Here is a 15,171-nt window from a genome sequence, read left to right as displayed (position 1 = left end):
CCCAAACCAAAACAACAACAACGACAACAACAAACCCACACGCACACGAAAATTAAAAAAAAACCACCTTGGAAAAATGCAAAAAATAGGTAAGTAAATTTCTTAAATCCCCGGACTTGGAAAAAGGCCACTTGCTTGCGTTAAGGGTAACTTCTAGCATTTTCTAATAAGCCAGCTTAATAAAAGGGGGACGTTCTGTTCGTAAAAGAACCCCCTTGGCTGCCTGTCTTAGAGATGTCACTGTTGTCCAGGTATAGTGGACTAACGAAGGACAATGATAACGGCCTCAACAGTTTACAGACCTGAAGACTTGTAACTTCTTAACCTGCAGAAATGGATAAGGCCTGAGTCAACCTCAAAGGTATTGGGATTTTATTGCCCAAAAGAAGATAAACTAGTTTTATTTTTATACAACCTACATGTTTGTTAACTACCTGAGTATATCTGTGTCTATTTAGCAAACAAGTAAAATAGATACGTGTATGTATACAGACACACACACACACAATTTTCATCAAAGTTTTTAAGGAACAAGCCTTTTTTTAAATTTTCTGTTGGTTCCCTCCTTAATGAGTTAATAATACTGAAGGAGCTGGCTGTTTGAGTATTTCACTTCTAGCACCCTTACTAATCATGGTTTAAAGATTCTGTCCCTCATGCTGAAGATGTTTACTGAGCCCTTTTTTTGGGCCCTGTGGTTGAGATGAGACATTGCATTTCCCTTTGAGGATTTGAACCAATGCACATGCATGGCAGAAAAGAAGTAAGTAAATGTGAAGCTTAGATGTGATGCAGCATATTATGCAGGATTTAGGGATCGAGGCTCTGGGAATCAGACCACATGGATTCACAGCCTTAATCACCACATACGGCTGTGACCTTGTCACACTCTCATTTCTCTGTGTCCCAGTCTTCTCATCTATAAAGGGTGTGGTACTAGGCTGGGCACGGTGGCCCATGCCTGTAATCCCAGCATTTTGAGAGGCGGAGGTAGGTGGATCACCTGAGGTCAGGAGTTCGAGACCAGCCTGACCAACATGGAGAAACCCTGTCTCTACTAAAACTACAAAAAAAATTAGCCAGGCGTGGTGGCATGTGCCTGTAATCCCAGCTACTCGGGAGACTGAGGCAGGAGAATCGCTTGAACCTGGGAAGCGGAGGTTGCAGTGAGTTGAGATCTCACCGCTGCATTCCAGCCTGGGCAACAAGAGCAAAACTCCAAAAAAAGACAACAACAACAACAAAAAGTGTGGTACTAAAGAATATTGGAGAGGATGCATTTAAAGTACAAAGCACAGTTGTCCCCCAGTAGTAAACATTGCAACAAACACACACTATTGTCACCGTTGTTACTGCATTCCTAAGATACTGTTCAAAACTTTAAAAGATGGAGTCTGTTCTAGAAGCTTACACATTGACAACTAAGGTAACTGAGGGTTTTTTGGGGGAGTTTTTCCAAATTATTCTAGTTCCTCTTTTTTTCCTATAAATGAACTTCTAGGAAAATATTAGTATTTAGTCTTTTTTTTTGAGACAGAATCTCACTCTGTCGCCCAGGTTGGAGTGCAATGATGCCATCCTAGCTCTCTGCAACCTCTGCCTCCTGGGTTCAAGTGATTCTCCTGTCTCAGTCTCTCAAGCAGCTGGAATTACAGGTGCATGCCACCACGCCCGGCTAATTTTTGTATTTTTAGTAGAAACGGGGTTTCACCATGTTAGCCAAGCTGGTCTCAAACTCCTGACCTCAAGTGATCTGCCCACCTTGGCCTCCCAAAGTGCTGAGATTACACATGTGAGCCAAATATTTAGTCTTTATAGCAGGAGGATTGTTTCTAAAATAGCAGTTCTCAAAGAGTGATCTCCAAAAAGTGGATCTTTAGGTGTCTCCAACATCCTTTTGGAGGATCTGCAGTGACAAAACTGTTTTCATGGTTGTATTGGGACATTATTTGTCCCCTTTACAATGTAGACATTTGCTCTGATTGTTCAAAAGTAAGCACAAATCCCAGCGGCGGAACAACACTGAATCAGTAGTAACTGCATCCTTCAGCACTGTGCTGTTGCAATAAAAGCAAACACAAAGTGTCAGTGAAGAATGTCCCCTGTGAAGCAGTCATGCCCCTCGGGACACGGTGGGAAATGCACAGAAACACTTCTGCTGCATTCCAATGATGATGGTTGCTGAAGGCTGTGCTCTTGTGCAATGGCCTGCAATGCACAAGCTACAGCTCTTTTTTATGGACCACCATTTTTACTTGAAAGCAGAACTGACAGACAAACTGCAGTGAGTCAGATTTGGGCATTTGGCAGACATTTCCTCCAAAATGAATGACATGAGCTTGTCACTTCAAGAAAAACATTGCCAGTGATAACATTCAAGCTTTCAAGTGAGCTTTCAGATTTTGCAAAACCCAGATCCATCACTGTAAGTTTGACAGCTTCCCAATATTTAAAGATTTTTCTGATGAGATCAGAAGTAGTACTAACAACTAGTTGTAAAAGAATATTGTATAGTGATCAGCCAATTGTAGTGTAATAAGAAATACGTATTTGGCCTTTGATCCTGGTTCCTGACTGATATAGTTTGGCTGTGTCCCCACCTAAATCTCAACTGTAGTTCCCATCATCCCCACGTATCATGGGAGGGACCCCGTGGGAGGTAATTGGATCCTAGGGGCAGTTACCTCTGTGCTGCTGTTCTCCTGATAGTGAGTGAGTTCTCATAAGATCTGATGGTTTTATAAAGGGCTTCCCCCTTTGCTCAGCACTCATTCTCTCTCCTGCCGCCCTGTGAGGAGGTGCCTTCCACAAGATTGTAAGTTTCCTGAGGCCTCCCCAGCCATACAGAACTGTGAGTCAATTAAACCTTTTTTCTTTATGAATTACCCAGTCTTGGGCATTTTTTCATAGCAGTGTGAGAACAGACTAATACACTGACATAAAGCACCTAAATCCCTTGGGAGTTTCCTGGGCGATAGGAATGCCTTTTGTTCTAATGAAGCAACTCTTGCTGGGCCCCTAAATATTTTCAGATGGGGACTGGTCATTGGAAAAACCAGGCCTTGTATAGAAGCCTGCAATTTTCAGCCCTATACCCCGTCCTCTGGAGAAACGAGAGGGGCTGGAGATGAAGTTAATAATGGATCATGTCTGCGTGATAAAGCCTCCATGGAAACCCCTAGACCACAGAATTCAGAGAGTTTCCAGATTGGTGAACACATTCAGGTGCTGGGAGAATGGTGTGCCCAGTGAGAGCATGGAAGCTTTGCACCCTTTCTACTTACTTTGCCCCATGCATCTCTGCCATCTGACTGTACCTGAGTTGTATCCTTTATAACAGGACGTAAACTGGACATAGTAGGACATAAACTGTCTTCCCAAATTCTGTGAGCTGTTCTATCAAATTACCAAACAAGAGGGAGGGAGTCATGGAACCCCCGATTTATAGCCAAGCTGGAAAGAAGTGGGGTAATCTGGGGACCCACTTCTTGCAACTTTCATCTGAAGTGAGGGAAATCTTGTGAGACTGAGCCCTGAACCTGTGAGGTCTGACTGTAACTCCAGGTAGTTAGTGTCAGGATTAAATTGAATTGTAGGACAGCCAACTGGTGTGTAGAGAATCAGAGAAAGGGTTGTTGGTGTTGGAAAACATGCCAAACTGATGAATTTTAATGTCACCAAATATAAAATATTCACTGATAGGGTTTTGGATTCCACATTGTACTAACCTTTAAACATACCACTTGTTGAGTTTGGGTGTAGAAACTCAAAATACCCCCAAATTATCTTAACAGATGAAAATATTTCTTCCTTTTTCTACTTATCTGTGTGAGGAAGGAGTTTCTTCATATTCTTTGACCAAAATATTGCAGCAGATTGAGTGCAGAGAGAAGTGTATGATTCCAGCTGTCTTCTATTAAGCCAGACATTAAAGAGATTTGCAAAAAGGTAAACAATGCCATATTTTTGTTTTGAAAAATATAGCTATTTTTCCTTAAAGTATGCTATCTAAAGTAACATATAATGGGAATATTCATTTTCTAAAATGGATTAATAAAGGTTTTTAATTTTGCAGTTTTAATTCTCATGTTATAAGTATAGATGGATGTAGTCCAGATTAACAAAAGCTCTTTGGGTTCCTTGATAATTTTTAAGAGTGTAAATGGGTTCTCAGGCCAAAATGATTGAGAACTTCTGTTCTCAAAGAAACCCAAATTCTTACTAATAAAAGGAAAAGATACGAGGTTCTTTAAGAACCCCCTACTCCTATCCCACCTACTACGAACTGAATATTTCTGTTTTGAACCAAACCAAGGCCCTTCCTGAAAGTGGAATAATAGAACAGATGCATCTAGAAAAACCAAAATATCTCTTACAGGGATTGGGTCATGTGGAGAACCATCTCCTACACAGGTAGGGATTTGCCAGTTCCCCTCAGCATTCTATGACAATTTGATAAATTTCTCCGCTATTCTTCATTTTGGGTTCAACATGTATGAACTCAGGGTCCTATAGTGCTGGGTGCTAGAATCTGACATTGTTTTCCCTCTGGCCTCTTCCCCAGCTCCTAGCTGTGCCACAGAGAAGCTCCTGCAGTTTCCGTGTCAGCTAGAGGAGGGGACAATTCCTAGAATCCTGGCCCTCTTAGTCCTGAACTCTCCTCTCAGTATACAGAGTGGCTACCAGTCACTCAGGCTTTCTTGGGGTTCCTTTAAGAAATGGGTTTGGAAATGACTTCTTAGCCACTCTTGGCAGTAAATGTAATCGAAAATTGCGGAGAATACATATCTCGGTTCCTTTCTCTGAGCACACTGAAAAGTTCCATTTGGCTCCCTTGGTGGGTATATGAGAAGCTTACCAGACTTGAAATGAGACTCTGTCCAGGGTAAAGTTGCAGGAGAACTGTAGTGTCCACAGCCAGGCATCTCTGTGTTATACCATAACTGAGAAATGTTCAGCCAGAGGGCCCTTTTCAGTAGACGTAGAGTTGGAGGCAGGGATTACAAACCCACACAAGCTGATTTCCCCTTCCTATTTATAGATGGCAGTGCAGTTCAAAGACTTTTTGTTTTTAAGTAGGAGATGGCTGAATGAAACAAGTTCGATTCTGTACTCTAGCCCTTGGAAACCTTTGGTGTGTTTATTACAGTCTTAATGGGGAGCAGTTTTGCCTTGTTAAGAACTTCTAAATTATCTAAAACATAATAGGGCTGCACATTTGGAAAAAATCAACAAGAGAAATTATTTCATATTTTAAGCCCAAGAGACATTTTCAATATCTACATTTAATTTTTATTTTCACTAGAGGTGATGTTTTGCTATGCTGCCCAGGCTGACCTTGAACTCCTGGCCTCCAGCCATCCTCCTGCCTCGGCCTCCCAAGGGCTTAGATTACAGGAGTGAGCCACCATGCCCTGCTAAGACCTGCATTTTGAATTCCTGAAAATATATTTTAAAACTTACCAAAATGGGAAAATTTTTAAAAGTGCTGAATTCTTGAGGTGAGATCACAGACACCTCCCACTGTCAAGTCAGACTGCATTTCCAATGGAATTGGCTAAGGATATAAAATTATGCTGTAAGTGACGTGACCCCACAGAGTTGGTTTGGGCCCCATGACTGGGTTCTGGCTAATGAGATGTGCGTGGATGTGATCTAAGCCACCCCTAGGGCTCACGCTTAAGGACATGCCTGTGATCCTGAAGTTTTCTTCCCCTGATGTGTGCCACGTGTTCTAGAAGGCGGACACACAAGATGAAAGCAGGTGTGATCCCTGCATCACCATTTGGAGGAAAGTTGCATTATCCTCATGGAATGTGATGAGCAAGTAGTTGATACCTATTGTTTTAAGCCAAGGATAGTTCAGGACATATGATTTACACAGCACAGCCTGCCCTAATACAGGATACCAGTTCAGTGATGAAAACACTGGACTCAAAGTCAGGAGGCGTGGATTCTTTGATGTTGAACTATAAGAATTTGTTGGTTTTTAACAGTTTTTGATACTCAAGTGGCAGTTTCACATGATTCACCTCAGTAATTCATGTGACCCCTGACCAGCTTGATATGTGACATTGAATTAGTCCATTACTCCCATTTGGATCTCACTTTTCTCATCTGTAAAAATCAGATCTAATAAACATCTATAGAACACTCCACCCAGTAACAGTAGGATATACATTCTTCTCAAGGACACATAGAACATTTATCCTGATATTTATGCTATAGGCTAATCTGTAAAATAAGCCCCAGTACATTTTTAAAAATTAAAATCATACAAAGTATGTTCTTTAACCACAATTGAATTAAACCTGTTAATAAATTAACAACAGCAGGAAATCTGGGAAATTTACAAATAATGTGGAAATCAAATAATACACTTAAATAACCAATGGGTCAAATAAATCACAAGTAAAATTAGATGTATTAGTTTGTTTTCATGCTGCTGATAGAGACATACCTGAGACTGGGCAATTTAACAAAAGAAGGAGGTTTAATGGACTTACAGTTCCACATGGCTAGGGAGGCCTCACAATCAAGGTGGAAGGCAAGGAGGAGCAAGTCACGTCATCAATGGATGGCAGCAGGCAAAGAGAAAATTATGCAGGGGAACTCCTCTTTGTAAAACCATCAGATAGGCAGAAGGTGGCTCCAGTGGCTGTGGTGGCAGCATGAGCATGAGGAGGTGGTGGCTGTGGCCGGGCACAGGCATAATGGATAGGTAACAGAGAAGACCTTGTCCCTTCCTAGTCAGGACATGGCATGACCAAGTGCTTCCTGCCCCCCACCAGCAACCCCAGTGAACACCACGGGTTGGAGCATGGCAGTGGGCTTACCCAGACCCCCAGCTCTGAAGAGATCAGCCTTACTAAGTTTCCTGGATCGTACTGCACTGGCGAGCCCTCGCCTCCCCATGACATCCTCCACAAGCCTCCTGATACAGTGTCCGATGAAGAGAAAGACCATGGGAAGAAAAAAGGAGATTTTAAGAAAAAGGGAAAAGGAAAAGAGGAGTGAAGGCTGTGCAGCCTTTCATGAAGATAGCTCTGGAGATGAGGCAGAAAGTCCTTCTAAAATGAAGAGGCCCAAGGGAATCCATGTGTTCAAGAATCCCAGCTTTTCTAAAAAGAAGGAGAAGGATTTCAAAATAAAAGAGAGACCCAAAGAAGAAAAGCATAAAGAAGAAAAGCACAAAGAAGAAAAACATAAAGAGAAGAAGTAAAAAAAAAAAAAAAGTCAAAAATTTGACAGCAACTGATGTTGTTAAAACAGTGGAAAGAAAAGAAGAAAAAGAAAAAGCCAATTTAGGAGCCAGAGGTGCCTCAGATTGATGTTCCAAATCTCAAGCCCATTTTTGGAATTCCTTTGGCTGATGCAGTAGAGAGGACCATGGTACATGATGGCATTTGGCTGCCGGCCATTTTCCATAAATTACGTAGAGAAGTATGGCATGAAGTGCGAAGGCATCTATAGGGTATCAGGAATTAAATCAAAGGTGGATGAGCTAAAAGCAGCCTATGACCAGGAGGAGTCTACAAACTGGGAAGAATATGAGCCTCACACTGTAGCCAGTTTGCAGAGGCAGTATTTGCGAGACCTTCCAGAGAATTTGCTTACCAAAGAGCTTATGCCCAGATTTGAAGAGGCTTGTGGGAGGACCACGGAGACTGAGAAAGTGCAGGAATTCCAGCGTTTACTCAAAGAACTGCCAGAAGGTAACTGTCTTCTGATTTCTTGGCTCATTGTGCACAAGGGCCATGTCATCGCAAAGGAACTGGAAACAAAAATGAATATACAGAACATTTCTGTAGTGCTCAGCCGAACTGTGCAGATCAGCAATCTAGTCCTGTATGTGTTTTTCACACATGTGCAAGAACTCTTTGGAAATGTGGTACTAAACAAGTGACGAAACCTTGGCGATGGTCTAACATGGCCACGATGCCCACACTGCCAGAGACCCAGACAGGCAACGAGGAGGAGATCAGGAGACAGGAGTTGCTTTTGAATTGTTTACATCAAGATCCGCAGGGTGGGATAAAGGATTTGTCTAAAGAAGAAAGATTATGGGAAGTACAAAGAATTTTGACAGTTCTCAAAAGACAACTGAGAGAAGCTGAAAGACAGGAGTGTGAAACCAAGATTGCACAAGAGATAGCCAGTCTTTCAAAAGAGGCTGTTTCCAAAAAAGAAATGAATGAAAATGAAGAAGTTATAAATATTCTCCTTGTTCAGGAGAAAGAGATCCTGACTGAACAGGAGGAGGTCCTGGCCATGGAGCAGTTTCTGTGCCAGCAGATTGCCTCAGAAAAAGAAGAGATTGCGGAAATTCAGAGTCGCCAGCAGCAGGGCTTAAGCAAGACTGAGGAGTACTCCTCCAAGAGCGACAGTGAGGATGAGGAGGAGCCGCAGATCACTCTGGAAGATTTACAGAGACAGAACGAAGAGGTGGAAATAAAGAACGATCATTTGAATCAAGCAATTCACAAGGAGCGTGAGGCCATCATCGAGCAGTTCCAGCTGCTCCAGATGCAGCCAGCCACAGCCGAGCAGCAGGCGCAGGAGGACGAGGAGCCCGAGTGGCGCACAGGTGCTGTCGAGCCGCCCAGAGACGGCGTCCTCGAGCCGATAGCAGCTAAAGAGTAGCCAAAAGCAGGCAAGGAGCCTGTGAAGCCATTGCCCAGCAGGGACAGTAAGGAGACGTCCATCTGAGCAGCCTGCGCCACCGTCCAGAGTCCGCGAGACTGAAAGGACCTGTGCATCTTATTGTAACCCGGGGGCCAGGCTGGCTCTCTCGCTGTACATTCTGTAGAGGTGTCTTCTCTTCTCACACTCTTCCTCTGTCACACGTCTGACTCCTTCGCATCAGGCTTAAGTTCCATGGGAGGACAAAGCAGTGGATGCATTGTGGGCTTTAGGGACAGATGAGTTTTCCAGATAGTGTCAGCGTATTAATTTTCTTCCTTAACTTGAAATAACCATTTTAACCCTTGAGCGGCTTCTTTTTAAATCAAAAATCGTCTTTCTTTGCTTTTTTTATCGCAGCAGAATCAGGATCTCCTTCTCATTCAAAGGGGAACCACACCAGGTCAATGCTGCGCCCTCCGTGATCTCTGGTACCTTCACTCTTGCTTGTGCCTTCAACACCTTCTTGGTGCAGATCCCTATGGGGGAGCTGCCTCAGGTTCTCTGACTGGTCAGAGCGGCACCTGGTGGGTGTTCCCTGGCCCGCCCTCCTAACTCTCTCCTTCTGCAGTTCAGTTCTAAACCACAGTCCATAAGCCCGAGTCACCAGGACGGCCTATCTGGCCACAGACGGGCTGCCTGTGGAGTCCGCCCACCCACCCCCGGCAGCGCAGGCCAGCCGAGAGGCCGCCCATTCCCACTGGTTCCTCACTGGGGGGACCAGAAAAGGCCTTCCCACTGGGTTGGTCGAAGGTAGTCACCTTGGCCTGGTGCATCCACAGAGGATGTTGCTCAAACCAGAAATCTTTTAAACGACTGATCTTCCTTAAAAACAGAATGACTCCGATTGCTTGCTTGGGCTAGAATGTACATGTCTTCTTGCCTGAATAAGCCATATATGTGCTCTGAAACAAAAGTTTGAAATTACCCATATCATCTCAGTGAACCTACTGGTGGGTTCCCAATTGACAAGACTGAGCAATAATAAAAAAAATTCCTTTCCTTTGAATCATAGCTGTGATTCACCCCGCCCCATTTTCTTGTTTCTGGTCCATCCGATGAGACTGATGCTCTGATGCTCTGAAGCTTCTGGGAGGCCGGGCTCTGGAGGCAACGTGCTGCAGGTGCACTCTGTCAGAGTGAATAGCACCGCGAGACAGGCCAGGCTCATGGCTCGGAAGACAAACCCCACACACACTCAAGGAAACGAAAACAAACCCCACCCGAGGGCGCTCTCCTCCTGCTCCTAGGTAGTATTTATTTTCAGCACCTGTTTGATGCAGTTTTTAATCCTCTACCTATTGCACTGTTGTGAGTCATTGGCCATTATTTGATTTTTGTACGGAAATAAAAAGCTTTCTTATAGAAATCAGCATACTATTTTTTAAATCTGGAGAGAAGATATTCTGGTGACTGAAAGTATGGTCAGCTGTCAGATATCAATGTGCAAATGCCTTCTTGCTGCCCTGTCGATCTCAGTACATTCACTTTATAGCTGCTGGTATTACTGAAGGTTCCTTTTTTGTTTGTGTAAACTCTAATTTCTATCAAGGTGTCATGGATTTTTAAAATTAGTATTTCATTACAAATGTCTCAGCATTGGTTAACTCGTTTTTGCCAGGACCATTATTGATCAAGCAAATAAGTTCAACAGCCATTTGGGAAAAGGAAAAAAAACCCATCAGATCTCGTGACACTTATTCACTATCGCGAGAACAACATGGGAAAGACTTGCCCCCATGATTCAATTGACTCCCACTGGTTCCCTCGCACAACATGTGGGAATTCAAGATGAGATTTGGGTGGGGACACAGCCAAGCCTTATCATTAGAAAATACTTTCAGATGAATGAAAATGAAAGTACAACATACCAAATCTTATTGGGATGTACTGAAAGCAATGCTCAGAAATTTATAGCTGTCAGTGTCAACTTTTAAAAAGGAAAAAAAAAAATCTGAAACCTAACCTAATCTTTCACCTTAAGAAACAGTACAAAGAATAGCAAACTAAACTCAAAGCACGATGAAGAAATAAAGAAGAGTAGGAACAAATGAAAGAGAAAATAGGAAAACAATAGAGAAAATCAACTAATGAAAAGTTTTTTTGAAAAGATCAACAAAATTGATACACCTTTTCCTAGCCTGACCAAGCAAAAGAGGAATCAAATTACTAAAATCAAGATTGAAAGAAGGAACATTATTACAAACCTTACAGAAACCAAAAAGATCACATATCAATTGTATGCCAACAAATTAGAGGACCTAATGGAATATACAAATTTCTAGCGAAACAAACTAGGTAAATTAACTCAAGATGAAATAGAAAATTCAGATAAAACCTTAAGAAGTAAGAGATTGAATTAGTAATTTAAAATTTTCCTACAAAGTAAAGACACAGCCTACTTATCTTCACTGTTAAATTCTACCAAACATTTAAAAAAGAATTAATACCAGCACTCCACAAACTCTTCCAAAAAAACAGAAGAGGATGGAATACATCCTGTATTCGTCCGTTTTCATGCTGCTGATAAAGATACACCTGAGACTGGGCAGTTTACAAAAGAAAGAGGCTTAATGGACTCACAGGTTCATGTGGCTGAGGAGGCTTCACAATCACCTCGGAAGACAAAAGGCACATCTCATATGGTCGCAGAGAAGAGAATGAGAGCCAAGCAAAAGGGGTTTCCCCTTATAAAACCATCAGATCTCATTAGACTTATTTGCTACCATGAGAACAGTGTCAGGGAAACTGCCCCCATGATTCCGTTATCTCCCACTGGGTCCCTCCCACAACATGAGGGAATTATGTAAGCTACAGTTCAAGATGAGATTTGGGTGGGGACACAGCCAAACCATATCACATCCCAACCCATTCTCTGAGGTCAATATTACCCTGATACCGAAACCAGACTTAGATATCACAAGAAAACAAGAAACCAATACTTTTTATGACTATAGACACAAAAACTCTCAACAGAATACAAGCAAACTGAATCCAGCAACATATTAAAGAATTATAAACTATAGCCAAGTGAATTGTATTCCAGGAATTAAAGGTTGCATTAATATATATCAGTAGGACAAAGGACAAAATCATATGACTAAATAGAATCAGAAAAATCATTTGACAAAATTTAACTCCCCTTCATGATAAATACATGCAACAAACTGGGAATAGAAGGAAACTTCCTCAACCTGATAAACATTATCTACAAAAATCCACAAATAACATCAATGAGAAAAGACTAAAAGCTTTCCCTCTGAGATCAGGAACAAGACAGGGATGTCTGTTTTCATCATGTCTCTTCAACATTCTGCTTTCATCAGTTTTTTTCAACATTTTATTGGGGCTCTAGCTAGGACAGTTAGGCAAGAAAAAGAAAGTGTCCGTATTGGAAAAGAAGTTAAACTATATTTGCAAATGGCATAATCTTTCACATAGAAAATCCCAAAGTCTCCACCAGAAAACTATTAGAACTAATACGTGAGTTCAGGAAAATTACAGACTATAAGATCAAGATATAAAACAATTGTGTTTTTATAGACTAGCAAAGAACAACCTGAAAATGAAATTAGGAAATGATTGTATTGAAAAGAGCATATAAAGGAATAAAATTATTAGGGATAAATTTAACAAAAGAGGTTCAAACCATATACTCTAGAAATATTTTTGAAAGAAATGAAAGAACACCTAAATAAATGTAAATGCATCCCATGTTCATATATCAGAGGACTTAATACTGTTAAGATATACTCTGCATGTTGATCTACAACTTTATTGCAATCCTCATCAGAATTCCAGCTGGCTTCTTGGTAGAAATAGCCAATCTGAAGCTAAAATTCACATGAAAATGTAAGACACTTAGAGTGGCCAAAACAGTCTTCAAAAGGAAGATCAAAGTCTGAGGAATCACACTTCTTGATCTTAAAATGTACTACAAAGCCACAGTAATCAAGATAGCATGGTAACAGCATAAGGACAGATATATAAATCAGTGGGATAGAATTGAGAGTTCAGAAATAAGCCCTCACATTTATGGCCAATTGGTTTCCAACAGGAGTGCTCAGACAATAAAATAAAAAAAGGAATAGCCTTTTCAATAATGGTACTGAGACAACTGGTTAGCCAAGTGCAAAAGAATTAATTTAGATGCCTCTCTCACACTTACACAAAAATTAACTCAAAATGGACCAAAGACCTAACAAGAGCTAAAACTAAAAATCTAGTAAAAACATAGGCATAAATCTTGTAACCTTGGGTGAGACAGTATCTTCTTAGATATACCACCAAAAGCACAAGCAACAAAACAAAAAAATAGATAAATTAAAAAAAAAAATTGTGCTTCAAAGGATACTATCAGGAAAATGAAGAGAAAACCCACAGAAATTTTTTGCAAATCATTTATATGTGTATTAGTCCATTTTGCATTGGTATAAAGGAATACCTGAGGCTGGGTGATTTATAAAGAAAAGAGGTTTATTTTGGCTCACGGTTCTGCAGGCTGTGCAAGCATGGTGCTAGCAACTGCTTCTGGTCAGAACCTTAGGAAGCTTTTATTCATTGTAGAAGGTGATGGGGGAGCAGGTATGTCACACGGTGAGAAAAGGAGCAAGAGAGAGAGTGGGGAGATCCCCAATTCTTTTTAACCAGATCACACATGAACTCATAGAGTGAAAATTCACCCATTACCATGAGGAGGGCACCAAGCCATTCATGAGGGATCCACGCGCATGACACAAACATCTCCCACTAGGTCCCTCCTCCCACATTGGGGATCACATTCGCACTTGAGTTTTGGAGGGGACAAACATCCAAACTATAGCAATATGATAAAGGACTAACATCTAGCATATCTACAGAATTCTTACAGTGGAATAATAAAAAGACAAATAGCCCAATTTAGATATGGGTAGAGGATCTGCATAGACATTTTCCAAAGAAGATATACACATGGCTGATAAGCACGTGTAAAGATGCCGAACATCATTCATCAGTAGGGAAATGCAACTGAAAATCACAAATACCACTTCACCCCCACCAGGATGGCTATAATGAAAAAAGACAATAACAAGTGCTGGTGAGTTATGGGAAGTGGAGCCCTTACACATTACTGGTGAGAATGTAAAATGGAGCAGTTGCTTTGGAAAACCTTTTGGCAGGCTGGGCATGGTGGCTCACGCCTGTAATCCCAGCACTTTGGGAGGCAAAGGCGGGCAGATCACCCAAGATCAGGAGTTCGAGACCAGCCTGACCAACATGGTGAAACCCTGTCTCTACTAAAAGTACAAAAATTAGCCGGGCATGATGGCACATCCCTGTAATCCCAGCTACCTGGGAGGCTGAGGAGGGAGAATCACTTGAACCAGGGAGGCAGTGGTTGCAGTGAGCCAAGATCACACCACTGCAGTCCAGCCTGGGTAACACAGCAAGACTCCATTTCAAAAATAATAATAATAATAATAACTTTTGGCAGTTTTTAAAAATGTTAAATGTAGAGTTACCATATAACCCAGCAATTTCACTCCTAGGTATACGCCCAAGAGAAATTAAAATATGTGTCTATGCAAAAACTTGTACATTAATGTTCAAGACATTGTTATTTGTAATAGCCAGAATAGAAAAAACACATATTTCCATCAAGTGGGGAATTAACTTTTATTTTTATTTATTATTATTTATTTGAGACAGGGTTTCACTCCTGTCACCTAGGCTAGAACGCAACGGTACGATCTTGGCTACCTGCAGCCTCTGCCTCCCAGGATCAAGTAATTCTCCTGCCTCAGCCTCCCGAGCATCTGGGACTATAGGTGTGCAGCATGTCTGGCTAATTTTTGTATTTTGTGTAGAGACAGGGTTTCACCATGTTGGCCAAGCTGGTCTTGAACTCCTGGGTTCAAGTGATCTGCCCACTTTGGCCTCCCAAAGTGCTGGGATTACAGGTGTGAGCCACCATGCCTAGCCCAGTGGTGAATAAATTTTTAAAATGTGGTACATTCATGTACTGGAACATTATTTGTCAAGAAGAGGAGATGAAGTACTGACTCATGCTGCAACATGGAGAACTTGAAGACATTATGCTAAGTCAAGGAAGGTAGTCACCGAGGACCACAGTTTCTGTGACTCCACTTATATGAAATGTGCAAAAAAGGCAAATCTATAAACAGATCATAGGTTAGTGGTGATTGGGGGCTGGAAATTGAGAATGACTACTAATAGGTACAGGGTTTCTTTGGGGGGTGATGAAAATTCTGAAATGAGACTGTGATTGTTGCACAACTTTGTGAACATCCTAGAAACCTTGGAACTACATACTTTAAATGGGTGAGTTTTGTGATATGTGAAATTATATTTCAATAAAGGTGTTACCTAAAAACGCGGGTGTGGGCCAGATGCGGTGGCTCACGCCTGTAATCCCAGCACTTTGGGAGGCCAAGGTGGATGGATCAGAAGGTCAGGCATTCAAGACCAGCCTGGCCAACATAGTGAAAC

At 41.7% G+C, this 15,171-nt stretch overlaps 1 pseudogene across 1 annotated transcript; it reads left to right on the top strand.

Moving 5' to 3' along the window:
* Nucleotides 1-6,560: 6,560 nt before the first annotated feature.
* LOC101022872 lies at nucleotides 6,561-10,349 on the top strand (annotated as a pseudogene). Its single transcript, XR_004178366.1, has one exon. The product of XR_004178366.1 is annotated as a ralA-binding protein 1 pseudogene (transcript).
* The last annotated feature ends 4,822 nt before the right edge of the window (nucleotides 10,350-15,171 follow it).

The sequence above is a fragment of the Papio anubis genome, chromosome 14 (genome assembly GCF_008728515.1).
Source record: "Papio anubis isolate 15944 chromosome 14, Panubis1.0, whole genome shotgun sequence".
NCBI classification, from domain to species: domain Eukaryota; kingdom Metazoa; phylum Chordata; class Mammalia; order Primates; family Cercopithecidae; genus Papio; species Papio anubis.
The sequence above is the reverse complement of the archived record's forward strand: the minus strand, read 5'-3'. Positions and strand labels throughout refer to the sequence as shown.